Below are 27081 nucleotides of genomic sequence, written 5' to 3'. Positions count from 1 at the left end.
GGAGAGGGCCTGCACTGTCCAGTGCGTCCCCCCAAGTCAGTGGGCAGCTATACTGTGGCTCTCCTTTGAAGGTAAAGGACGAGACAAGCTCCTCACTTCTAGAGCTGAGGATGCTAACAACTACCAAGTCCTGAAGAATACACTGATTGAGGGGTTCGGCTTAACCACTGAGCAGTACCGGGTGCTGTTCAGAGACACTCAGAAAATTCAGTCTCAGGATTGGACTGACTTTGTCGATTGTGCCACTAAGGCTTTGGAAGGTTGGTTGCTGGGTAGCAAGGTTACTGATTACACAGGATTGTACAATCTTATCATGAGAGAACAGATTTTAAACAACTGTCAGAACCAATTGTTGCATCAGCACCTTGTCGACTCGGAGCTGACCTCTCCCCAAGAGTTGGGAAAGAAGGCAGACAGATGGGTCAGAACAAGGGTCAAGCATAACCAGACTCAGAACCAGGGTGGTCAGAAGAAAGCAGACCAAAAGGGTAGTAACAAGAGTGAACAAAATGACCAGAAGTCTTCGACAGGCCCCCACAAACCAAAGAGGGTGGGGGTCAGGCTTCACAGCAGAAAAAGAAGACTCCAGAAGGCCAGTCAAAAAGGTGGTGCCAATACTGTAAAAGTAAGACTCACTGGTTTAGTGAGTGCACCAAGAAAGGAGGGCAAACTCCTGCCACTGCAGCCCCTAAGGCACCTGCACCCCCTAGTACAGTCAGCAGTGGTAGTGCGCCTTCCAAGGCATTAGTTGGGTTAACCTTGGGAACCGAGGGAGGTGACAACTTAGTCGGCACGCTCACTCAAGCCGTCCTTGTCTGTATGGGGGATATGGATATGTCCCCTGATGCCAGTCCCAATACTTTGGGCAAATACAGGCAGACGCCTTTGATCAATGGAAAAGTGGCTCAGGCCTACAGGGACACTTGTGCCAGTGTCACCATGGTGACGCCTAACTTTGTGGACCCTGGACAGATCATGCTAGGTACCGATTACCTAGTGACCAATGCCAGCAATGTCACTATCAATCACAGTATGGCAGTTGTTGATTTCTCCTGGGGAGGGGTAAGTGGCCCGAAGAAAGTTGTGGTTAGTTCAGACCTCCCCGTAGAATGTCTGTTGGGCAATGATTTGTGTAGGAGAGTAGGGTCTGCTTTCTATGTTCACCCCCACTTTTTGCTTTTGCTTTACTGGTTTTCGACTTAGATGTGGCTGTGGGCCTGCTAATCAGACCCACAGCCCTGCTGTTCTCTCTCTAAATTAATACTATGTACTTTAGGTGCATAACCCATTTGGATAGGATCACCTTATTGGCCCCTGTACAGTGTACCCTAGGTACCCAGGGCATAGGTGTACCCTAGGCCTACCAGGGGCTGCAGCATGTATTATGCCACCCCCGGCCTGGCCTTCCATTTTGACACAACTGGCTGATCACTCAGCTGGGGCAAGGTCGTGTAATCACCCCTTGCTTAGGTGTAGTATTCCTATACCTAACTTACATATAGGCACATGTGTACCTATCAGTCACTCCTATGGCAGGCCTTGACAATCCTGGAGGCAGAGTGCTTGGTAACATGTGAGATGGTGCTCTAGCATGAGCTGAGCCGGTCTGCAGCTTTCGGAACCTTGTCCTTATAGCTGTTCTATGATATAGCCTACAATATACTCTTAAAGTGCCTTATAATCTTAGACGGTTATGGTAACTATGGTTTGGATTTATCAAAACATGTCGTGTAAGGTGTCTAACACTAGGGAATAATACCCCCATGCCATTTCTGGACATGAGAATATTATTCCCCCCTTCTAGAGGGAAAGACATGTTAAAATCATACTTCAACTGTTAGCCTCTGACCAAAGCCTCAGCATCACAAAATGGATGCTGCTGCCACGACACAAGTCTGACCTCCTGCAGCTGGGAGTGATCCCAGCCAGGGAGGCCTGGACAATAGGTTTCCTGCTTGGGGAGGTGCTAGCACCTCCCCAGACAGCCTTTAGTGTATTGGGGCAGGGTGGGCTGAAAGGAATGAGACATGCCTGGGGCACACAAGGTGTTCCTTGCATAGTCCAGTTCAAACCGGCGCTGGGGCACTCCCTCCCAGGTCCCACCCATAAGGCGTGACCTAGCAGGTATCCCAGCCCCCCAGATTAGTATAAGAGTGGGAGTTGGGCCTCAAGACTTTAGATTATCCTGAACCTGCAAAACTGAACAGAAACTCTGGACCTTCGACATTCGACGAAAGAAGAAGACTGAAGAATCTCCCTTGTAGCCAAGGAGTGGCTACCCTGTGCAAACAGGCACCATCAAGAGACTACCCTTTGCTTTGCGACCGTTCTACGAGGAACCGACTGCAGAGCCCGACCAGAGCCTTGATTTCCAGATTTCTCCGACCCTCATCCACATCTGCAGCAGAGCTGAGATCCGTGGAGGCGACGAGCGACGTGGGACCGGCTACCTGGGAAAAGTGGCTAGTAACTTACAGCGCAGCTTCTGAGGTACCCTCGAAGTTGTGCACCGGGGATTGAGAAGCCCCAACCCCAAGCACCATCTGCACCGAAGACCAGCCCCCCACACTCCACGAGTCCTGCGTGGGGCCCTTCAGCATTTTCCTGCTTGCCGCGTCTGTCCGGTTGCTTGCCCGCTGGCTAGTGGCCTTTGTGACGACGCACCCTGAAATCTTCTGCGCTGGTTTGGCTCCTCCAGACTGGCTCCCGCTTCTCTGCAAAGAAGAAGCACCCCAGACCTTCCTGGTCTGCACCAGAAGCAAGTCCTTTGTTCTTCGTGGGTTCCGCTTGCCAAGGCTTGGTGAGTCCTAGTCCAACTTCGACGCCGCCGACAGCAAGAGCCTTCGTGGGACAGCTCGCCTCCTGGTCCTGGTCGTCCTCGACGCTTCCTGGTCCTCCTGGCTGCAGCGACAAGCTTCACCTTCACCTGCAACTCTTCACGACATCGCCTGGTTCCTTCCTGGTTCCACGTGGTCACTGGCTAGTGACCTTGACTCTGTCCCTTCTGCTTGCAGGTTTCTTCTCTTCTTGATCCCAGCCTTGGGATCCACCGGACCCTCTCCCCTGACTGCCTGTCAGCATCTTTCTTCAGGCATCCATAGGAGTCGACGACGAAAACGACGCATCTTCACCCCTATGCACCCGCAGCCTGTGGGCTAGGTAACTTGGGTACTCCGGTGCTCATCAGGATAGTGACTATCCTAGTGTCTAGTTTTCAAGTCTCAACTTCCTAGCTACTCCGGAAGTGTCCTAAATCTACCGTTTTCTAAACTGTACTATTGCTATTGACTTTTACGCATTACGCGTGAGTGTTTCCACTCTGCACACGAATCCCGTGGGCCTCCCACTTCCTAACTAACGCTAGTGTAGTGTAGCCCCAGCGATTCCCTAGGCCTAGGCCTATTCTATTTCCGTGACAGTGGTTCTTATACCACTTACTTAGTATATGGTTTGCGTGGCCCCTAGGGCCTAACTGTATTACTTACCTGTGTGACTTACTGTATGCATTAATAAGACTGTGTTGTACTTACCTCTAATCTCATAAAGAGTGCTGAGGGTTTGCTTAGAATAAATACACTTTATTTTATATATATATCTGTTGTGGTGTCCTTTCATTTGGTATCCAAGGGATTATATATGGTATCACAGCTGGCTTCACATGCCATTCAGAGTTTAGCCTAAGACTGCTCTTGTCCATGCTACCACTAGGATAGCTGGTCTATAAGGTTGACTTTACAACCAATCACCATAAGGGTATTTGGACCGATATAAGGTGTACACTATAACTAGTGACATCATACATCAGGCCAACTTCTCACAATTTAGAAACGTCACAATGGTCAGAAGTGGAGCAGAGGACTCACATGGAAATGTTAGGCTTGCCAGCACATGTCCTTGCTGTGACCAGGTCACAGGCCAAAAGATGCCCCACTGAACAGGTGCTGGATCCTGGAAGAACGGACCAGACACCTTCCAAGAAAAGGAGCAGTAAGGGTAAGGCCTCGCCTTCCCCCTTGCCCCAGGTCGTGGATCAAGTCTCTGAGGAGGCTGACCTTAAAGAACTGAGGGAAACTGAGCCAAAAGAGCTTGAACCTGGTCAGGTTGAGTTTCTGGGCTCAGGGGGACCCTCTAGGGAAGACCTGGGGAAGGCACAGTTAGTCTGCCCCTCACTTGAACCCCTCAGACAGCAGGCTGCTGCTGAGGCTGCAGGGAACGCCACAGGTACCCACAAAGTGTACTGGGACGATGGACTCCTGTACTCCGAGGCGAGAGACCCCAAGCCTGGCGCGACCAGGAGGCTGGTCGTCCCCTTGTCTCTGAGAGGTTTCCTTCTTACCTTGGCCCACGAGATTCCCCTTGCAGGTCACTTAGGCCAGAATAAGACTTGGGACAGAATTGTTCCACACTTTCACTGGCCCCACATGTCCGAAGATACTAAGGAGTTTTGTCGCTCCTGTGTCACTTGCCAAGCCAGTGGTAAGTCAGGTGGCACGACAAAGGCCCCCCTCATACCACTGCCGGTGGTGGGGTTACCCTTTGAACGAGTGGGGATCAACATTGTCGGACCAATGGAACCCCAGACGGCATCAGGGCACAAGTTTATACTGGTGGTGGTGGACCACGCCACCAGGTATCCTGAAGCTATTCCCCTTAGGACCACTACAGCACCTGTTGTGGCACGGGCCCTAGTTGGAGTGTTCTCCAGAGTGGGCTTCCCTAAGGAGGTTGTCTCTGACAGAGGTGCGAACTTCATGTCGGGATATCTGACTGCTATGTGGAAGGAGTGTGGTGTCAACTACAAATTCACCACACCCTATCACCCACAATGCAATGGGCTTGTTGAGAGATTCAACAGGACCCTAAAAGGGATGATTCACGGACTACCTGAAAAGCTTCGGCGGAGATGGGATGTCCTGATACCCTGCCTCTTGTTCGCCTACAGAGAGGTCCCGCAGAAGGGGGTTGGCTACAGCCCTTTTGAACTTCTGTTCGGACATCCTGTAAGGGGACCCCTTTGTTTGGTAAAGGAAGGATGGGAGAGACCTCTCAGAAAGCTGGCATCAAACATTGTGGACTATGTGCTCGGTCTCCGCTCGCGGATGGCCGAGTACATGGAAAAGGCATCTAAAAACCTTGAGGCGAGCCAAGAATTACAAAAAGCTTGGCACGACCAAAAGGCTGTCCTGACTGTGTACCAGCCTGGACAGAAGGTGTGGGTGCTGGAGCCAGTGGCCCCAGCAGCACTCAAAGACAAATGGTCTGGGCCCCACACGATCATTGAGCAAAAGGGAGAGGTCACCTACTTGGTAGACCTGGGAACTCCCCGGAGCCCCCACCGGGTGCTCCATGTAAACAGGCTCAAGGCATATGTCGACAGGGAGGGCATGGGCTTGCTCATGGCCACAGATGAGGGACAGGAGGAGGGGAGTTACCCTCTCCCGGACCTGCTCTCTCAGAACCCTGACGATGGGTCGGTAGATGGTGTTGTCTTTTGTGGCAGCCTCTCTGGACATCAACAACAGGATTGTAAACAGGTTCTTCAATCCTTTCGACATATGTTCTCTCTGACACCCAGTCAGACCAATTGGTGTACCCATGAGGTCGACACTGGGGACAGTCTGCCCGTAAAGAGTAAAATCTATCGACAGCCTGATCATGTCAGAGACTGCATCAAGACAGAGGTGCAGAAAATGTTGGAGCTGGGAGTCATTGAGCCCTCGGACAGCCCCTGGGCTAGTCCCGTAGTTCTCGTGCCGAAACCTCACACCCAGGGCGGTAAGAAAGAGATGAGGTTTTGCGTGGACTACAGAGGCCTCAATGCAGTCACTAAGACTGACGCCCACCCGATACCAAGAGCAGATGAACTTATAGACCGGTTGGCTTCGGCCAACTACTTAAGTACATTTGACCTGACAGCTGGGTATTGGCAAATCAGGTTAGCTGAGGAGGCCAAGCCCAAAACAGCATTTTCTACCCCGGGTGGGCATTATCAGTTCGTGGTAATGCCCTTTGGTTTGAAAAATGCACCTGCCACCTTCCAAAGGCTGGTGAATCGAGTTCTCACTGGGTTGGACGACTTCTGTGCGGCGTATCTGGACGATATCGCTGTCTTTAGCTCCACCTGGGAGGATCACCTGGTCCACCTGAGGAAAGTGTTAGAGGCCCTGCAAAAGGCAGGCCTCACTATCAAGGCCACTAAGTGCCAGATAGGGCAGACACAGGTTGTATACCTGGGCCACCTTGTAGGTGGAGGCCAGGTTCAGCCATTGGAGAGCAAAATACAGGCCATCCAGGACTGGGCTCCTCCAACCACCCAGACTCAGGTTCGAGCTTTCTTGGGCCTGACTGGTTATTACCGGAAATTTGTCAGAAATTATGGATCCATTGTGACCCCGCTAAACGATCTGACAAGTAAAAAGATGCCAAAAAAAGTTCAGTGGACAGCAAGCTGTCAGAAGGCATTCGATGACCTAAAGCAGGCCATGTGCACAGCACCTATCCTAAAGAGTCCAGACTACTCCAAAACATTCATTGTCCAAACAGACGCTTCGGAGTTGGGTGTGGGAGCTGTTCTATCTCAGCTGAATTTTGATGGTCATGACCAGCCCATAGCTTTTATTAGCAGGAGGCTGACCCCCAGAGAGAAGAATTGGTCAGCTATTGAGAGGGAGGCCTTTGCTGTGGTTTGGGCCCTGAAGAAGTTGAGGCCATACTTGTTTGGCACTCACTTCAAGATTCAGACCGACCATAAGCCCCTCTTGTGGCTAAATCAAATGAAGGGTGAAAACCCCAAACTACTTAGGTAGTCCATTTCCCTACAGGGGATGGACTTCACAGTGGAGCATAGACCTGGCACTGATCATGGCAATGCAGATGGGCTCTCCAGGTATTTCCACTTAGAGCAAGAAGACTCACCTCGTCAAGGTTAGCTTATTGTCCCAAAGTTTGGGGGGGGTCATGTAGGAGAGTAGGGTCTGCAATCCTATGATCACCCAGATTTTTTTGCTTTTGCTTCATTGGTTTACGACTTTCCCTGGCTGTGGGCTTGCCAATCAGACCCACAGCCTAGCTGTTCTCTCTCGAAATTAACACACATGTACATTAGGTGCATCCACTAATTGGAACTGGGCCGCCGTATCAGTCCCTGTATCAGCATACCACAGGTATCCAGGGCATCGGTGTACCCAGGGCCTACCAGGGGCTGCAGCATGTATTATGCCACCCACCCCTGGATGGCCGCCCAAATCTGACACAACTGGCTGCACGACAGCTGGGGCAAGGTGGTGTAAGCACCCGTTGCTGTAGGTGTAGTATTCCTATACCTAACCCTAAACTGGACACATGGATTCCTATCAGTCACTCCTATGGCAGGCCTTATCAATCCTGAAGGCAGAGTGCTGGGAATCATGTGGGATGGTGCTCTGGCGCGAGCTGAGCCCGTCGATGGCTTGCGGAACCAAGTCCTAATAGCCGTTCCATGGTGACGCGGGCCAACTACCTTAAAATGCATTATAATCCTCGCGGTTATTTGCTAACTTTGGCATCGCATCACCCACACATGTCGAGTAAGGTCTCATACGAATTGGAATATGAACCCCTCGCCAATTCTGGCGACGGGGTTAGCATTCCCCCCTTTTAGAGGGGCACGACATGGAAGTAACCTTGAACCCCGGTTAAAGTTGACTCAAGCCTCAGCATCACAAAATGGATGCTGCCACCAGACACAAGTCTGACCTCCTGCTGCTGGGAGACCTTCCAGCGAGAGGAGCTTGGACAAAGGGTTTCCTGTCGAGGGCGGTGTTAGCACCATCCCAGACAGGGTTTGTGTATCCCAGGTAGGCAGGGCTGAAAGGAAGGTGATTGCAAGTGGCACCCCGGTGCTCACTGTGCATAGCCCGGCTCAAACCAGTTTCGGGGGCAACCCTGCCCCTGAGCTGGGGCGAAGCCGGACAAAGGATAGGGGTGTAACCACCCCCCTCCTGGCCCCACCCATAGGTAGAACCTTGTCACGGGCCAGCCCCCTTTTCCTAGAATAAAGGTAGGAGCGAGTCCCCTTCCCAAATTGGATAATTCTGAATCTTGAACTACTTTCCACGAAAGGAACTCTTGACTTTTTCTGAAGACTCTCCCTTGTGGCTAAGGAGTAGCCACCCTGCACCAGCAGGCACCACCTAAGCGCTTGCGGTTTGCTGCACGTCCATCCTCCGGATCCAGACTGACCAGCTCGACGAAACCCGGGCTCCCTGCCATCTCTGACCTCTACCTGCATCATCAGCTCAGCTGAGATTCGTGGTTGTGACGAGACCTGCGGGACCGGCCATCTTCAGAACCTGCACGACGCTTATCTAGCACGCCCACCGAGGGACCCTCGAGTGAGTGCACCTAGGGTTTGAGAAGCCCTAACCCTGAGCGGCTCCAGCACCGAAGTCTGCCTCCCCAGCATCCACGAGATCTGCGTGGGGGCCCTTCTACTCCTTGCTGCTCACCACGTTGACCGGCCACTCGCCGACCGGCTTGTGGCCCTCTTCACGACGCACCACGACAGTTTTTCATCACTGGTCTGGTTGCTCCAGACTGGCTCTTGCTCCCCATCAACAGAGGAGTACCTCGGACCCTCCTGGTCCACTCCAGACGCCATCTTGACTCCACCGCGTGGGCTTGCTACTGCCAAGACCTGCTGCCCCACTCCTGGGCCCAGCATCATCGACAGCAGACACCTTCGTGGGACAGCTCGCCCTCCATCCTGGTCGCCGCCGCGCCTCCTGGCCCGAGGAACAGCCGAGTCCGACGGCATCCACTCACCTGGTCGAGGTGACTCCATCCGGTACCATCCTGGTGCCCGCACGATCGCTGGCTAGCGGTTGAGAACTGAGTCCCCTCTGCTTTCAGGTTTCCTTCATCACCGATCCAGGCTTGGATCTCGCTGAACATCGACACTGGTCGCCTGCCAGCAACTTCTTCTTTCAGGCTCCTGAGACTACAACGAGGACTCCCGACATCTTGCTGAACCTCACGCAGCCGCAGCCTCTGGGCTAGGTAACTCGAGCATTTCGGTGCTCCATCGCAGGTTCGCTCTACAAGTGTCCAGCTCCTTTTTCGTTTAGTCCCACTGATCGGATTCCTCCGGAATCAGTAACTTTAGACTCTAACCATTCGCATTCCACTGTTAGTGTATATGGTTTCTCGTGCCCCTCGGGCATTTGTGTAAATTGTGCAACTTGAAGTATTTTCATAAGAGTTTTGTAGTGTGCTTAGCTCCCGGACTCATAAAGAGCCAGGGTAGTCTTGTTATAAATAAATATCCTTTATTTTCATAACAACTTGTGTGGTGTCCTTTCACGTGGTGTTCAAAGGGTAAATGTGGTGGTAGAACAGCTGGCTTAACACGCCCTCTAGAGTTTAGCCTAAAGACTGCTCTTGTCCATGCTACTAGGATAGCTGGTCTATAAGGTTGACTTACAACCAATCATCAATAAGGGTCGTTTGGAATGATACACAGTGATCACTAGAATAGTGAGCACTACATATCAGGCCAACTTCTCACACATGTGGCCACCCGACATCGAACCATGATCGCATAATCCACCTCCAGAGCCCTACATCCACACAGTGCAATTGTCTCAGGTGTAATATCTAAAATGGGGATTGTATAGTACAGCTGTATCATAATTATTATCTAATAACATTGATAATCTAAGGTAGTTCCATTGCATATTGTTGCAACTTAATATGCGATGACACAGTATCATTCCAAACCAAGCCCAATATGTATGTCACTCAATCGCGTTCATCTAGTTCATGTGCAGCGGCCAAAGCATCTTTTTCCTGCCATAGATACGGAGGATTCATTTCTCATGAGAAGTTGTGCATTTTTAGGCTTACTAAAAAATGTAATTTTGCCATTCACTATGATTCTCAGACTTGCAGGATAAAGCATTGCATATTGAAGTTTGAGATCCTGTAGCTTGCGTTTGAGTGGGAGGAATTTCCTCCCGGCATCTTGTACTTGTGGTGTGAAAACCGGAAAGATTGAAAGTTCAGCGATTTCATAATGGAGAGTACGCAACTCCCTGGAACGGCACAGCACTGCATCGCGATCCCAGTAGTTGAGCAGCCTTGCAATAATGGGACGAGACCGCACCCCAGGCACAGGACGTGGCGCCAAAGATCGGTTTGCCTGCTCAACCACAAACATGTCCAAAAATTACTCACGGGTCAATAACTCAATCAACAAACGTTCGACAAAGGATTCCATGTTTCCGGTGGTTGTGGATTCCACCAAACACACTCTCCGCAAATAGTTCCGCATTGTGCGAACTTCCAAATCCTCTTCTTTAGCCTGTAGCATCACGGTTTTTTTCTCCATCTATTATTGGGTGTCTAGAACTACTGCCTACTCGTCCTTAGCATCAGATACACACCTCTCCAGTTTGTCCAAACACTCAGTGTGTTTATCTATACATTCTGACATCCTGAACATTCTGTATGAAAGAGCGTCGATTTTCCCATTGATCTTATTGAGTCTGAGTTGCATAGTTGCAAGAGTACGATGCAGATCACCTTCCAGTTCCAGACCAAGAGTATCAGAGCCTGCCTCATTCACTGTTGTGCTGCCGTGTCGCACTCTGGGCGTTTTACGCTGTTCAAACTGTAATTTGGATTGGGTCTTTCCCATTGTTGCCTCCACTACGCAAGTTGAAACTCGAAGCAAAATTTGTGAAGGCGTGCCACATAGGAACTGTCCAGGATATTCCACAATGACAAACCCAAAAAATGCTATAGTAAATAATATGTTGTGGTATTGCAACAAGTTTACAGTAACTCTGCTAGTACAGTTCTTGTGAACACAATAAATGCGTTGACGTCCAGATAACTCATCACTCTGACTAGGCCGCATAAACTACATGGCCATCATGACACAGATATACCGATCAGGTCTCCAGAGCAGAGATGCGTCTGTAAGCTCATAGGATACGCATCAGGTCAAGAAGCATCTGCGACCAAGAATAGCCGTCCCATCATGACCCTCCAGTCCACCAGCCATGGCACACCCATCTACGCTGGGCGGCCTGGGAAGATGTAGGCAGGCACGGTCCACTACAGGCTGCCTAGCCCCGCAGCAGGTGGACGCAGACCCTGGGGCACACAAACACCTCAAGTTTCCAGAAGGGCGTGCTCCGCTCAGTGGCCCGCAGGACCCCCCACACAATCAGGGGGCCGCGGGCAACTTCTTAGCAGCCAAAGGCCTCAAACGTCTGCTGTCACCAACCCAGCAGGGCCTCCGCGTCCAGCAAATGCACCTGAAAAATACGCTTCTCTGCAGGAACGCAGCACCGCCAGCATCTTTTCACTCATTGATCACGAGGCGACGCCCCTCAATCCTATAATGTTAGTGATGAGACAGGATTATGCAGGATTTTGTAATAGGCTGAAGGAGCACGCCGATTATGCGGCCATCTTGAGACCAGGCAGTCTGCCCCCCACACTTTAGACACATTTACTCAAATAAACATTACACATAGCATAGTCACAGATTGAATACCTGCAACCCACACATTAGCATAGTGGAATTTATAGAGTATTACAACCATATGATTGAAACCCAAAATATCAAATGGCAAACAAAAGTGTTAAAATTCAAAATTGGCTAAATTAATATTGAATATGATTTTAATTGATCCTTAACATCAGCCTGAAAATCTAACCCACACTCACACCTCTAATGTGAAAACTATACTGAAACTATAGGGAATGGAAAGCGGCTCAGTTATTTTCCTACTACATGAATCCTTTCATGTAAACATCAGAATCTATTGGGAAACATTTATGAAAAACATATTCGTGATACAAACCATTGGGTGATCTGGAGTAGAGATTCAGGATAAATCTGCTTTCCAATTGCCTTAGCAATTTCTCACGGTTGCCACCCCGAATAAATGTAAGGAATTTAATCAGTAGCAAAATATTTTTTGCACTTGAGATTGCTGTTATGACATCGGGCAAAATGACGATCGACCAGGTATGATTGGTCCATATTGGAAACAGCTCTTAAGTGCTGCAAAATTATTTTATGGACCTGCAACTTTGAACTGCCTACATATTTCAAGTTGCAATCACACTCCAAAATATTTACAGCATATTATATTTTGCAACTGAATAGGCCATAATCGTTTGAGGTCTCTCACAAAAAGGTGCTATATTTGTTGATATTTTTACCAAATTTGCAGGCCCTACAAGAGCTACACTTATGGAAGCCATTCCTTGGTTGTAACCAATTCTTTCTTTCCACCAATTCCAGATTACTGTTGACTGAAGTGTAGGAGAGTAGGGTCTGCTTTCTATGTTCACCCCCACTTTTTGCTTTTGCTTCACTGGTTTTCGACTTAGATGTGGCTGTGGGCCTGCTAATCAGACCCACAGCCCAGCTGTTCTCTCTCTAAATTCACACTATGTACTTTAGGTACATAACCCAATTGGTAAGGATCACCTTCTAGGGCCCTGTACAGTGTACCTTAGGAACCCAGGGCATAGGTGTACCCTAGGCCTACCAGGGGCTGCAGCATGTATTATGCCACCCCTGGCTGGCCTTCCATTATGACACAACTGGCTGATCACTCAGCTGGGGCAAGGTTGTGTAACCACCCCTTGCTTAGGTGTAGTATTCCTATACCTACCTTATATATAGACACATGGGTAACCTATCAGACACTCCTATGGCAGGCCTTAACAATCCTGAAGGCAGAGTGCTTGGTAACATGTGAGATGGTGCTCTAGCATGAGCTGAGCCTGTCTGCAGCTTTCGGAACCATGTCCTTATATCTGTTCTATGATATCGCCTACCATATACTCTTAAAGTGCCTTATAATCCTCGCAGTTATGGTAACTATGGTTTGGCTTTATCAAAACATGTCGTGTAAGGTGTCTAACACTTTGGAATACTACCCCCACACTATTTCTGGTGATGAGGATAGTATTCCTCCCTTCTAGAGGGAGAAGACATGTTGAAGACCTACTACCCAGTTAAAGTTAACCAGAGCCCCAGCATCACAAAATGGATGCTGCTGCCACAGACACAAGTCTGACCTCCTGCTGCTGGGAGTCCTTCCAGCGAGGGAGGTTTGGACAATAGGTTTCCTGCCTTGGGAGGTGCTAGCACCACCCTAGACAGGCCTTAGTGTATTCGGGCAGGGAGGGATGAATGAAACGAGACACTGCCTTGGGCACACAAGGTGTCCCATGCATAGTCCGGTTCAAACCCGTGCTGGGGCACTCCAGCCCCAGTCCTGGCGCGAAACTGGACAAAGGGAAGGGGGTGTAACCACCCCCCTCCCTGGTCCCACCCATAGGAGGGACCTAGCAGGTAACCCAGCCCCCCACATTAGTATAAGAGTGGGAGTTGAGTCCCTAGGACTTTGGATTATCCTGATAATTGAAACTTGAACAGAAACTCTGGACCTTCGACATTCGACTACGGAAGAAGACTGAAGAATCTCCCTTGTGGCCAAGGAGTGGCCACCCTGTTCAAACAGGCACCATCAAGCGACCTGCTGTTTGCTTTGCCTAACGTTCTACGAGGAACCGACTGCAGAGCCCGACCAGCGCCTTGACTTCCAGACTTCTCCGACCCTGATCCACATCCACAGCAAAGCTGAGATCCGTGGAGGCGACGAGAGACGTGGGACCGGCAACCTGTGAAAATTGGCTTCTTGCTTCCAGCGCAGCTTCTGAGGCATCTTCGAAGTTGTGCTCTGGGGATTGAGAAGCCCCAACCCCGAGCACCATCTGCACCGAAGATCAGCCCTCCACACTCCACGAGTTCTGCGTGGGGCCCTTCTGCATTTTTCTGCTCGATGCGTCTGTCCGGTTGCTTGCCCGTTGGCTAGTGATCTCGGTGACGACGAACCCTTGACTTTCCACCACTGGTTTGGCTCCTCCAGAATGGCCCTTGCTTCCCTGTGAAAGAGAAGCACCTCAGGCCTTCCTGGTCTGCAACAGAAGCGAATCCTTCATTCTGCATGGGTTGCGCTTGCCAAGGCTTGTTGTGTCCCAACTCAACATCGACCCCGCCGACAGAAAGAGCCCTCGTGGGACAGCTCGCCTCCTGGTTCTGGTCGTCCTCGACGTCTCCTGGTACCCGTGGCTGCTGCGACAAGCTTCACCTCTTCACCTGCATCTTCACGACGTCGCCTGGTTCCTTCCCGGCTCCTGGCTGGTGACCTAGACTCTGTCCCCTCTGCTTGCAGGTATCCTCCTTCTTGATTCCATCCTTGGAATCCACCGGACACTCTTCACTGACTGCCTGTCAGCATCTTTTCTTCAGGCATCCATAGGAGTCGCCGACGAAACCCGACGCAAGTTCACACCTATGCACCCGCAGCCTGTGGGCTAGGTAACTTGAGTACTCCGGTGCTCACAAGGCTATTGACTATCCTAGTGTCTAGTTTCCAAGTCTTTAACTCCTAGTTCCTCCCGAAGTGTCCTAAAACTCTTAATTTCTAAACATCACGATTTCTATCGACTTTAACGCATTATGCGTGAGTATTTCCACTCTGCACCTGAATCCCGTGGGCCTCCCACTGCCTAGCAACTGATAGGATAGTGTAGCCCCAGCGATTCCCTAGGCCTAGGCCTAACCTGTGTTTGTGACAGTGGTTCTTATACTACTTACTTAGTATATGGTTTGCGTGGCCCCTAGGGCCTAACTGTATTACTTACCTGTGTGACTTATGTATGCTTAAATAAGACTGTGTTGTACTCACCTCGAATCTCATAAAGAGTGCTGAGGGTATTTTGACTAGAATAAATACATTCTATTTTTATAATATATCTGTTGTGGTGTCCTTTCATTTGGTATTCAAGGGGTTGCAAATGGTATAACAGCTGGCTTCACATGCCATACAGAGTTTAGCCTAAGACTGCTCTTGTCCATGCTACCACTAGGATAGCTGGTCTATAAGGTTGGCTGTATAACCAATCACCATAAGGGTTGTTTAGACTGATACAAGGTGTACTCTAGAACTAGTGACATCATATATCAGGCCAACTTCTCACATAAAGCATCCCTTATAGTGGGAGCCTTTCTAAATGTAAGAGATGGCGACTTAAATAGAGTAGGTCCTAATATAGAATCTCCCTGGACCAACGATCATTGTCTCTTCACAATAGCCCTTAGTTGCTTCTCCTGCTTACTGAACTTGAGGCTCAGTCTTGTGGTGGAATCCTGGGTATCAGGCGTGTCACGATGTGACAGTTCCGCTACGTGAGGTCTCTGAACTGGAACCCGAAGCTGACCAATTCCCCCCTCACGTCACTCCCCTGTGTTTTTCACAGCCTGACCGGCAAGGACTGCCGTTCCATCAGGATGAGGAACATCATTTTGAAAACTATCCCTTTAACGGATCGTACTTCCCGGAATACTGGCCTCCCTCCCCAAGTCACATGATCAAGGCTGCGCAAACAATCAAGCTCTTTTCTTCCACATCAGAGCTACGAAACCCCGGAAGAGCAGGAGAAAGAGAGTCATTAAAAAACGCCAAACGAACGCCGAGACAGGGGGAAGAACAGGAATGAAACTTGTGCACCTTCAGCTACCTTGAGAAGACGCCAAACTGCGAGTAAAAGACTCCAGAGACACGCAGGTCCCGTCCCCCAAACCCGAGGACGGAAAAGACACTGGATCCCGACTCATTGTAAGAAGAGGCTGAAGCCCGCCGGCGGGAAGGCGAGGTATCCAGCCACGTTCCTGGAGAAGCATGGCTTGCCCAGTTACATCTTCGGTTGCAGGGGCTAGTAGGGAGGAGAGCAGAGAATCCTGAGACGTGCTGCTGAATGTTTAGACAGTAAAAAGGAACGTTACAGAGTTAGTAGAGTTAACACTAGTGGAGGATATACTTATGGTGCTAGTTTGCCCTCACCACCTGAGTCCTTTAAAAGTGTGATTATTAGAACTAAATACTTACCCGGGTTTCCATTTGTTTTGAGGCACACTTCCTGCTGGGTAGAAGACCAAAAAGCAGGCACGTCCAGGTAGACCCTATAAAAAAGACAAGCATTTGCAATGCAATAGGTCTCGCGTTTACATGAGTTTGAGCTATTGACATTGCACATAAATATGCCTTTTTAATTTTTGTTTTCGTTTTTAAAACATAAATAAAAGGCATTGTCATTTAGAATGCCAATAGATTAAACTTGTGTAACTGCGAGATCTATTGCATTGCGCATGCTTGTTATTTTATATCTGATGGGGCTTTCCAGTACGTTTGTGATGCCCTGCAACTTTTTCTGCCATTACTCCAACAGGCTCTGAAATGTCTACTGCTGTCATCCTAGCTTCAAATCAGTATCATATCCAGTTTCGAATAAGCCACGACCTCACCACCAGATGTCTAGGTGGCCGAAACACTGCAGCCAGATGTGCCCTGCAGTGTTCTGAATAACACAAACTTTTATCAACAGGTGCTGCCCGATGAGTCATGCTGGGAGCTTGTGGTCCGCAGACCCACTGACAGCACCCGGAGGTGGCCAGGCTGGCCGACACAAGGCCTCCTCTGGGGCCTGCCAGCGCGGCCCAGCACGTCTGATCCCCCACGCACACACACAGGCAGCACTTGTGTGCACTGATGGCCAAGCGTGGTCGTGATACTGTCAGGACGTCCTCTGCTGCGTGGGAGTAAATGGTTAACATTGTACGGTGCGCACAGTGGGCCAGTGTTCGTCAGCCCTTGGAGTTCGGGAGATAGGATTCCTCAAAATGTTTAAATAATCCACATAAATAATCCACATGAACAAAAATGTCTTGTAGCCCCTCAGATGATGGATGTGTGCTTCCATTTTACCATGTGTGCACAAGAAAAGGGGAAAACGGGTGCAAAAAACCTAATATATAATGTAAACAACTGCAAAAAATTCAACAAATTCATTCCTGAGAAAAGTATCTACGAACCAATAGAAAGTCGGCGAAAGCTGTATTTGTATGGAGTTGGCGTGAGCGCCACAATCTGTGAATAACAAGTAGCACAAAAAATACCGTACTTCTGGACATGCTGCATACCACGTGTGTCAACAAATAATAGCACAACTTGGTTGCCATGGCAATACAAAGCTATTGGCACAAGCAAAACACGATGGCGTCGGACTGCCCACTGTCCGTACGTACGCATGCATGTTTAGCTTTGGCTGAATGGCGAGAGCAGCTATCTTTGACCATCCGTATGCGTGCATGTTTAGCTTTGGCTGAATCGATTGCAAAAGGCCCTCGCATGGCGAGAGCAGCGCATGTGCGTTGCTAATGCCAGGCGAGACCTAAAAACGGACAGAAGAAAGGATCACAATATATTTTCAACCCTTCATGTTTCGCTTCACTATGAAATCAGAAAATAGTGACAGAAAACCTATTACGTTCTCCTACTGTTCTTTAAATAGCCAATTCCCTACATGCGTTTATCAAACAGGAGCTTCTCCCGACATTTCTGGTTAGCCTTTTTTACAGCATAATCACCTATAGACATTTGATATCCTCTTTGTACAAATCTGACAATTGCCTCCTCCTGGCCTATCGCTACATCCTCAGTGCCTGTAAGGAATACTAGTCTTGAGATATGTAGGGTGGAAACTACTTGCGTGTAGCGTAGAGTTCTAAGAAGTTGCCTTCTTATGTAGCCATGTCTCAATCGTATTATGCCTGATAAACACTTGTAGATCAAGAAACTCCCCCTGTGTTTTGCTGATATGTGCTACAAAATGCCAATTGATGGAATTATTGTTAATGCAATCATCATCATCATCAACACTTTATTCGTTTTTACAGAGTAAACCAAAAAAGTCAGCCAAATAATTTTAGAAAATCTCCATCTAATACGTGAAAAAACAGTACAATATGACTGATGTGGACCCATGAATACAGGGTTAAAAATCAAATGCTATGTCAAGAACTGTGGGATCCAAAATATGTATGGACATGGTCAAGACACCCATAAAATACAATGTTGGTAGTAAGGACTATATCAAGTGCAGTAAAACCATTAATCACAACCCCATAAGATACAAAATTGTAAACCTGACCATCCTAAAACCAAATCCATGATATCACAGTGACAAGTAATTGTCTGTGAAGGTTAATCATAGCTGGACCTAAGCTTTAGAGCAACCTTTAAAAAGATAAGAACATACAGTACTGAATAGCTCGAAAACTGTTGTGAAAAGATAAAACAGGTCTAACCTGCCTACATTTTTAAGAATAGGAATGATAAAAGACTTCCTTGGTACCTTGTAAAAACTACAAAACATTAAAAAGTGCATCATGTCCTGTGGAGATTTTTCATCGTAGCCACAAGGTGGAAGGCACTGCCCTCTATGTGCATCATGAGGATGAGTCAAAAGATAATGAAAGGGGTCTTATCGAAATCTTTTCAGTAAAAACTGGTCATGGTTACTTTTAAACCAAACGAAATAGGGTTCAATTGATGACACTAATTTTCAAAAAAAAAACCTATGCACACTACACTTCCTCAACTACACTTCTTCTATGGCCCACGTACGGTTTATAAAAAATGTCTCCTTCACCCAAGCCATATCCCTACTACAGATTTCTTTTAGGTTCTCAAAAAGGTCTGTCCATCCCAAACTGATAAATCATTCTGCAACATACTTGAGCCAACAAATACGTTTAGCATGATCAAGGGAAAGACAGTCCCTTAAAATTTCCTTGCTAAGGGCATTTCTCTTCTTATTCCAGATTTTCATCTGGAATTATATGGGACAAAAAGCCAACACATCAGAGAGAAAGGCCATCCCTAATTCTTTGTGCACTACAAAGGATGGGATGCTCTGCAGTAAACAGAGTATCTGTCTCAGAAAAGTATTTTCGCCAATTTGTAATGCAACCTGCTCAGTATTGCCGTAGATCTCACTCCCGTAGGTAACCTTCATGATACCTTTAGCTTTATAGATCTGCAGGAGTGCCCCAATTGGTCTACTTCCCAGTCTGGTGGCAAAGTTAAAAACAGCCGCAATCGTCCTGGCCAAATCCCCTTTCTTTCGACTTTTTAAAGGGTGCCAATTCAGGGCATCATCAAACACTACCCCAGGTAGGAAAAAAAACGTTAGTCTTGGGGATTGGCAAAGCCCCTCCTGTAAATGTAATTGGAGAACCACCTGCATTACAAATGATTTGCTGTGATTGACCAGCAAGTCCAGGTCCTCCATGAAGTGTACAAAGGAGTTCAACAGAAGTTGTAAGCCTCTTGTTAATGCAATCAACAAATGATTCTGCTTACTCCAATGACCCCCTCCAAACCACAAATAAATCATCAATATAATGTAGCCAACATACCAAATGTTCATTCCACAGTGCGTTATGGCCGCCTCTGGTGGAAAATCTCTCGATTAAAGTGAAAAAAGTTTTTTTCGAACACCATTTAGTCGTTGTAGTTACTTTATTCGATATATTACAAAAATATCATAAAAGTTTGGTACAATAAATATAAAAACAGTTTTAAAAACCCACTACAACTATATGCTTTGAACCTTATACAATTAAAAGCAGTAAAAAATGGCAATAAATATGCATATACAGTGTAAACAAAGACCCCCATTTGTCAGTACCTTTGGCAATGGTATTCTTTATGGGCAACAGGGATAAGTTTATATCTTAAAATTGTTGCACCTTAAGGAGCTTGCGTCTAATCCTCCAGGCCCAGCCCAGGTATTTAGCAGTCCCACAGATGACACTAGGGACTGATGTGTCATAGATCAAGATACGCAATGCCACCCTGGCAGACCTGGTCCCCATATTTTTACAAACCGGTGTCAACCATCTCGCTCTTGGTTGCCGGTATGCTTTGCATGCAAACAGAAAGTGACCAGTAGACTCCAAGGGCGAGGCACAACCGGGACAGCCTTTCGGACTTACGGGTGCCGTGCTCCATCTAGATTGAAACTCGAAGAGTGGGAGTGTACCATATCTCATCTTGAGATAAAGGGACCTATCTTCAGGAGATTCAATAATGTCAAGAAAGGGTTCCATGCTAGGTGCAGGTTTCACATCCAGGAAATTCAAAGTTAGCTCACCTCCCTGATTTCTTAGGGTATTAGTCATAACCCATTCCCAGTAAGCCTTCTTTACCACAGATTTGGGTAGGGGGAGCTGGGTTACCCAGGCCTCTTCCAGACCTATCTTCTGGAGCTCCTTTTTCAAATTTGATACCCAAGGGATCTTACGCTCAGCTCCAAGTTTTATTAGCTCGTCGAGGGCAGATGCATAGTGGAGGAGTTCAGGGGTTCTCCGGAGCCTTGCCCAGTATAGTAATGGGCGCAGCCTGGCTACATTGCTAATGTTTTGTCTGCCAAGATCATAACGGAGAGGAACTAGAGGGGTAGACAGAGGGAGCGACAGTAAGTCTCTGAAGAACTTATTCTCAGATCTAAGCAGCTCTGTTAGGTTTTCGAACCCCCACAGTTCCGCCCCGTATAGGGCAGCTGGCATTGCCTTCCCCTCATAGACCTTAACTGCCGCAGCAATGGGCCTGGTGTAAGAGAGTCTCTGGTGTTTCGCTATTGCCCCTGAGGCTCTCTTATGGGCAAGAAGCATTTTCGATAGATGGGGAGCCCATTTTAGCTTATTGTTTACCCTGACTCCAAGGTAATCAAAAGCCTCAACTAGCTCAAGAATAGTGTCGTTAAGCTTAATATTATTCCTAAAATTTCTAGAGGGTGATAGTGCCATTAGCTTGGTTTTAGAAGTGTTTATTTTCAAGCCCTTGGTGTCACAAAAATGGGAGAAGCGGGAGAGCAATCTTTGTAGGCCCATAGGGCTTTTAGATATCAACAGAGTGTCGTCAGCAAAGAGCAGGGTGGGTGTTTTTTCCCCGCACAGGGTTGGTGCATCGACCGTGTCCTCTCTCAAGTGGTCTGCCACCCCATTTATAAAGAGAGAGAACAGGGTCGGGGCTAAAACACAGCCCTGGCGTACTCCTTTCTCGACGGTAATCCTCTCTGTGAGCTGTCCCTGATGCCCCCATCGGACTTTAGCAAAATTCCCTTCGTGAAGGCGTTTGAGGAGGTCCAAGATTAGGGGGGGGATGCCCAAGTCATACAGGACCTGCCACAGCTGTAATCGTGGGACCAGGTCAAAGGCCGTTTTTAAATCAATAAAAGCCAAATACAGGCTGCCTTTTTCAATAATTACAGATTTCCAATGTATGGTGCAAAATCTGAAGACCTGGTCAATGGTGCCAACCCCCTCCCTGAAACCGGCTTGAAAATGGCTCAGGATACCCTCCTCATCTATCCAGGTCTTGATTCTAGTGAGGAGGACTCTGCCGACCACTTTTTGTAGGACATCGATTAAACTAATCGGTCTGTAGTTGGCAGGGTCCCCCCTATCCCCTTTCTTATAAATGGCCACCACCTCCGCCCCCTTCCAAGAATCCGGGACCGGGCATCCCAAAGCTAAATTATTTAAAATGCGTAGAATGAATTCTGCCCATAGGTCTTTGTCGTGTAGCAAGAGATCGCCAGGGAGGCCATCAGGTCCTGCTGCTTTTCCTGGGGCAATCATATTGATTGCAGAGAGGACCTCTGATAGACCAAACGCGGCCTCTATCTCCAGGGGTACCAAGTTCTCAATTACCGGGGTCAGGTTCTCTGGAGCCATTTTTTCCCCAAAAGAGTAAAGATCAGAGAAGTGCTGGTGCCATTGACTCCCCGTTATATGATTGGGGATTGGGTCAGCTCTTCCCTTGGACCGGACATTAATGAGACTCCAGAAGGGAGTTGAGTCTTTTTGTAAGGCAGCGGCCTTTAAATCCTGCCAATGACTTTCCTCCCACAGTCTCTTTGCCTTCCTGATAGTTTCATAATAAGTTTTTCGGGCTTTAACAATGGCCGGTTGAACCTTATGTTTAATGGCTTCGGATAGAATCTGTCTTTTTTCCCTGCAGTCCTGTGAGAACCAAAGGTTTTCTGATTTGGGGGGAGGGCACTTGCGGTCCCCCTTTTCCTCCATCACAAAAAAGTTCCCCACCCTAGTCACTGTTTGGTGATAAACCTCTAAGAAGTGTTGGGGAGAAGGGGCCTGTGAAAGACAACCCCTGGGTATATCCAGGGCTATAGAGCCTTCTTCCACTATCCTTTTTATTTTTCCCAGGTCCAATTCGCGTTTTACCACCCTTGGCCACTTAAGACGCCTATTACAATTGGTCGGGACAACCTCTCTTGCCCCAGGCCTCTGTTTGTTGGAATGCTCGATGGAAGTAGTAACAGACTCACGCTTGAGCTTCATGGACAGGGGGCTGTGATCGCTCTCACACCTGTTGATTACTTCCATGTCGATAAGATCTGGCCAAAGCTCGATACCCAACAGAATGTAGTCAATGCGCGAGGGAGCTCTAGTCCTCGTGAAAGTAGGGGCTCCCTGACCATCTGAGCAAGTTCGTCCATTTGTGGCCCTCAAATTGAACTCCAGTGTTAGTGCATTAAGTTGCAGAGCCCTCTTAGACCATTTCTTTATTGGCGGGAGAGTAAGTTGGGGTATGCCCTGCTTAGAGTCGGCATCTCCAATGCCCAGGATGTCGTCGCTGCTCAGGGGCTCAAAAGTGCAATTAAAGTCCCCGGCAACGACGACATCCACCTTGAAAGTGAATGCTGTTAATTCGGACTCAAGAGCCGAAACAGCAGGGCTTTCCCGTGCTCCAGGGGTCCCCCTAGCATAGATGTTGAATATTTCAAGCGGGGGTTGGTCGTCGACCCCGTTGATGGATAAATGGAGGAGGTCGTGAGATGTAATTACATGCCTCTTGATTGCCCAGTTCAAGTTGATGTTAATCCAAATTAGGAGACCCCCCGATGGGCGTCCTCTTATGGATCTGATTGCGGGGACAAAATGAGTGATAAACCCTGATCTATGCAGGGGTACCAAACTCCAGGTTTCCTGAAAGAGGATAACATCAAACTTGTCGATGAAATCGCTCCAAACAGGATCTGCGAGATTCTTCCCGAGCCCCGCAATGTTCCATGATAAAAAATTGATAACGCTCGAGGGAGCAGGGGTTAGGGGGGTCCTCAAGTCCACCACCTGACTATCTTGGCATCCCTCATTGATTACCAGAGTATCAATTGTTTCACCCAAATCGTTTGAGGACAGGTTGGGGATGGGAATAGTGTTTGAATCCAGCCCCCCAATGAAATGAGATGTGAAAATATGTGCAGGGGAAGTCATGTAGAGATTGGTTAGTCAATCCACCTGTCCTAAGCCTGAGTCCTGTCCCCCCCTCTGTTCAGACCATACGGGGAACCTACGAACCTGGATTGAAGAGAGAGCGGGAGGAGATGACCTAAACTCCAGGAGTAATAAATTTTCTGCTAAGACAGGGTCCCCAAACACAATCTCGATACAATCTGTAGAAGCATCCGCCCGTGATAGCCTTTTTGCCCTTGTGATGTCCTCTCTAATGATTGATCTACACCCTCTAACATGTCTCAACCAGTGTATGACTTTGTTGTGAAGAGATACACTGTTTTCAAAGGTGGACCTTGGTGACAATTTTGGAACATGGGACATAAAGACAGAGGAGTTGGCGTGCACAGGTTGGAAATTTGCCGAATTGGCTGGGGAATGGAGTGGTTGGTTGTTATTGCCCTATCTATGAGATGGAAAGAAACGAGGGGGGCGTCTATTAAAGGTCTTAACTTTCTGTGTGCTTGCTGGGTCTGGGCATCTTGTAATGTCCGCATATGAGTTAATCTGGCCGTTTATTCTAGATGTAATATCCGCATTATGAGCCCCCTCCTGTACATGACCGGCATTAGTTTTGGCAGGAATTGGCTTTGGGGGAGCAGGCTTCATCCTGCAGGGAACTGCCCCAGAAGATGGTAGTGGTAGAGGAGAAATCGGGGGGGGTGCTTGACCTAAACTAAGACTCTCGACCCTCTTGGTAAGGGCCCCCACTAACTCCTCTAATTTCTTAATTCTCTCAAAAAGAGTCGCTAAGGAGTCAGCATCAGATGTAACTGGGGCCTCGGAATCCTCAGCAAGTATTGCGACAGAGCTAGTTACTTGAAATAAATCAGGATCAAGGGGGGCAAACCTGTTAGAGCATAAGATGGATTGGGGGGCACAATGAGGAGTGTCTAAATCTCCTTCTATACCATTCATAGTGCCCACGGTCTGTTTAGATGATATTTGAGGGTCAGAGGTGATTATGTCGGGGGGTGAGATAATACTTTGCTGTTTAATCAAACACTGAGTATGGAACATAGATGGGATCGTGCGAGTAGAGTTAGAAGGTGTTTTAGTTAACTGATCCTCCGCCTGCCCACCAACTAGCGAATCTTCACAGTCATTAACTATCCCCTCAATTCTTGTCAGGACGCAATTCATGGCAGAGTGAATACTTTTCTTCGGTTTTTTACCCTTTTTACTACTGGCCATGGATCCTCCTTCTACAGCTTTCCTTTTACCCATAGTACACGATCCACAACTGGAGGAGTTACCACAAACACAGAGGAAACACACACTAGTTTATGGAAGTCTTAATAGTAATGGAGCGTAAATGTCACAAGCCCCCTCCAAAACTGTAAAGAGCCTTTTAGCGTGGCACAGTACCTCAGATCTCAGTCAATACGATGTCATCAGTGCACTCGAATTTGGGGGGGGTGGCCCGACCCGACCTCCAACGTCCTCGGACGGCCTTAGACGGCCCGCCCTTTGCCCGGGCTTTGCCCGGCGCACACCCGCGCGCGTCCCGCGTTGCGGGAGGCGCGAGTTGTTTTAAATCAATGCCCGGTCACAGGGGGCGGTGACGCTGCTGCTGGGCCGGGCGCTCGGACTTCTGGGGCTGGTAGTGTGCTCCGGACGGCTCCTCAGCTTCCCCTGTATCGGCGATGCATTTAGTCATAGAAAGCAACATGTGGCTGTGTTCAAACATGTTCAGAGGTCGACCTCTTGAAAAATATTTTACAGCATGCAAGCCATCGTGATGATTAATGCTAGTATATAATGAGGTAATATCAAGAGTCATTACCAGATGCTCTGGATGACAAGGAATGTCATGTATGTGTTGTCGGCAGTATCTAGCACAAATAATGATAAGTGCCGAACACAGTCCTGGAGAAAAAAGTTGATATAGTGTGATGTGTTCTCAAACAGGCTGTCTTGATCAGAAATTATAGGTCTCTCTGGAAGCTGTGTTCGATTCTTGTGCACCTTCGGTAATAGATAAAAGTTAAGCATTTTGGAAAAATCATTCTTCAGGAATTTGCCTATATATATATATATATATATTCACTGAAAAAACCATAGGTTTCACACATGTTATAGTTAGCTGTACATTTCACTCGTAAAAAAACAATGAAATTCCACGTTATAGTTAGTGCAGGCAACTATAACTCACGCAACCGCAATCCTCTGCTGATGATGTCAGATATTACATCACTGATGACATATGTGTCTTTATGAAAAATAAATATTTGTAATATATGTATAGCTAAAGATACAGTATTAGCATCAACAGAGGATTGCGGTCGCGTGAGTTATAGTTGCCTGCACTAACTATAACGTGGAATTTCATTGGTTGTTTACGAGTGAAATGTACAGCTAACTATAACATGTGTGAAACCTATGTTTTTTTCAGTGAATTTGCAAGGTTTTTTAAATGCTAATTCCTAACTATAACGTGTGTGAAACCTATGTTTTTTTCAGTGAATTTGTACGGTTTTTGAAATGCTAAGTTATGTATTTATTTTTAATTTTTGCATGCGCGGTGCGCTTCGCGCACCGTGCGCGCGCTGTGGGCGCTCGGTGCGCTTCGCGCACCGAGCACCCACATTGCGCATTTCGTACCGTGCACGCCTCGCCATTTTTTTCAAAATATCAATTGTTTTTTTCTCCCTTGGGGGTCCTTAGATTTATATATTAAATGTGATTGTTAATTTTTTTTTTTTTTTTAATTTCTTTTTACGGTACGCGTACGGTAAGCTTACCGTACGCGCACCCCGCGTTTTTTTAAAAAATATTATTAAATTTATTTTTCATACTTTTTGGTCCTTCGTGAACCCCCTGACGAACGCTAGGGGGTCTGCAACTCTCTTCGTTGCCCCCTTTTCATGTTATCAACCTTTTTTTTTCAGTGCGACAGACAGAAAATGGCGGCCGATACTTCCTGGTTTCGACCGATTCGAATGTTTACTTTGATCTAACAACCAATCAGAATCGCGCTCGCGCACGGCACCGTACGCGTACGGTAAGCTTACCGTAAGCGCACGGTAAGCGCACGGAGCGCTGCCACAGATATATATATTGATTTAAATGCTATTTTCTCAGGAACTACTGAACAGATTTACACCAGACCTACAAAAGGCACTTCCTTGACCTGCGGACTACCTCTCTGCCAAATTACAAGTAATTCTGTTCAGCCGTTCGGGCTGTAGCTGTGTCTAAAGGTCCTATGGAAAAATGCATGGGGAAAACGCGTTTTGGGACCCCCCTTTTTTCTCAGCCCCCGCTTGACGAATCCCCCCGAGACTTTCAGGGTAGGAGCGGAGCGTAGCGCCCCATTAGTTTTGAAAATTTCGCGAGGATTCGTCGACCGGCGCCAAAGTTATTCCAAATAGAATGTTGCGGATTTCCTATGGAAACAGGGTCCTAACTATAACTACCTACTGGCGACCGCCAGTAGGTAATATATATATATATATATATATATATATATCACCACCACTCGCCTTCACTCTTCCCTCGGTTGGAAAACAAACGAGCGCAGACCCAATCTTGTTCTTGCAATTATTTATTTAGCCATTGTCCGCCATTACGCGTTTCGGGCGATCCCGCCCTTGATCACATGACAACACTTTGGCTGATGACCGCTCTTTTTAAAGTGCCAGTGCTAGTGCATCACTTAATGGACATAGAAAAAATACATGTGTTTCTTCGTTGCAGATAAATACCTCGCCAAACACAATAGCCACATAATGTCAATGCGTTATTCTAATAATTGTTTTTACATCATGTAAAATAGCTCCTAGGTATTGCTGTAACATAATATTTGCATAAATGCATGAAATTTGCTTCGTAATATGCCCAAGAAA

At 47.8% G+C, this 27081-nt stretch overlaps 1 protein-coding gene across 1 annotated transcript in view; it reads left to right on the top strand.

Moving 5' to 3' along the window:
* The window catches only part of LOC146784513 (zinc metalloproteinase-disintegrin-like berythractivase), a 2362040-nt gene that overhangs the window by 790216 nt on the left and 1544743 nt on the right, over nt 1–27081 (top strand). The gene's annotated exons all lie outside the window — the stretch shown is intronic.

This window comes from Triturus cristatus, chromosome 11 (genome assembly GCF_964204655.1).
Source record: "Triturus cristatus chromosome 11, aTriCri1.1, whole genome shotgun sequence".
NCBI classification, from domain to species: Eukaryota; Metazoa; Chordata; class Amphibia; order Caudata; family Salamandridae; genus Triturus; species Triturus cristatus.
The sequence above is the reverse complement of the archived record's forward strand: the minus strand, read 5'-3'. Positions and strand labels throughout refer to the sequence as shown.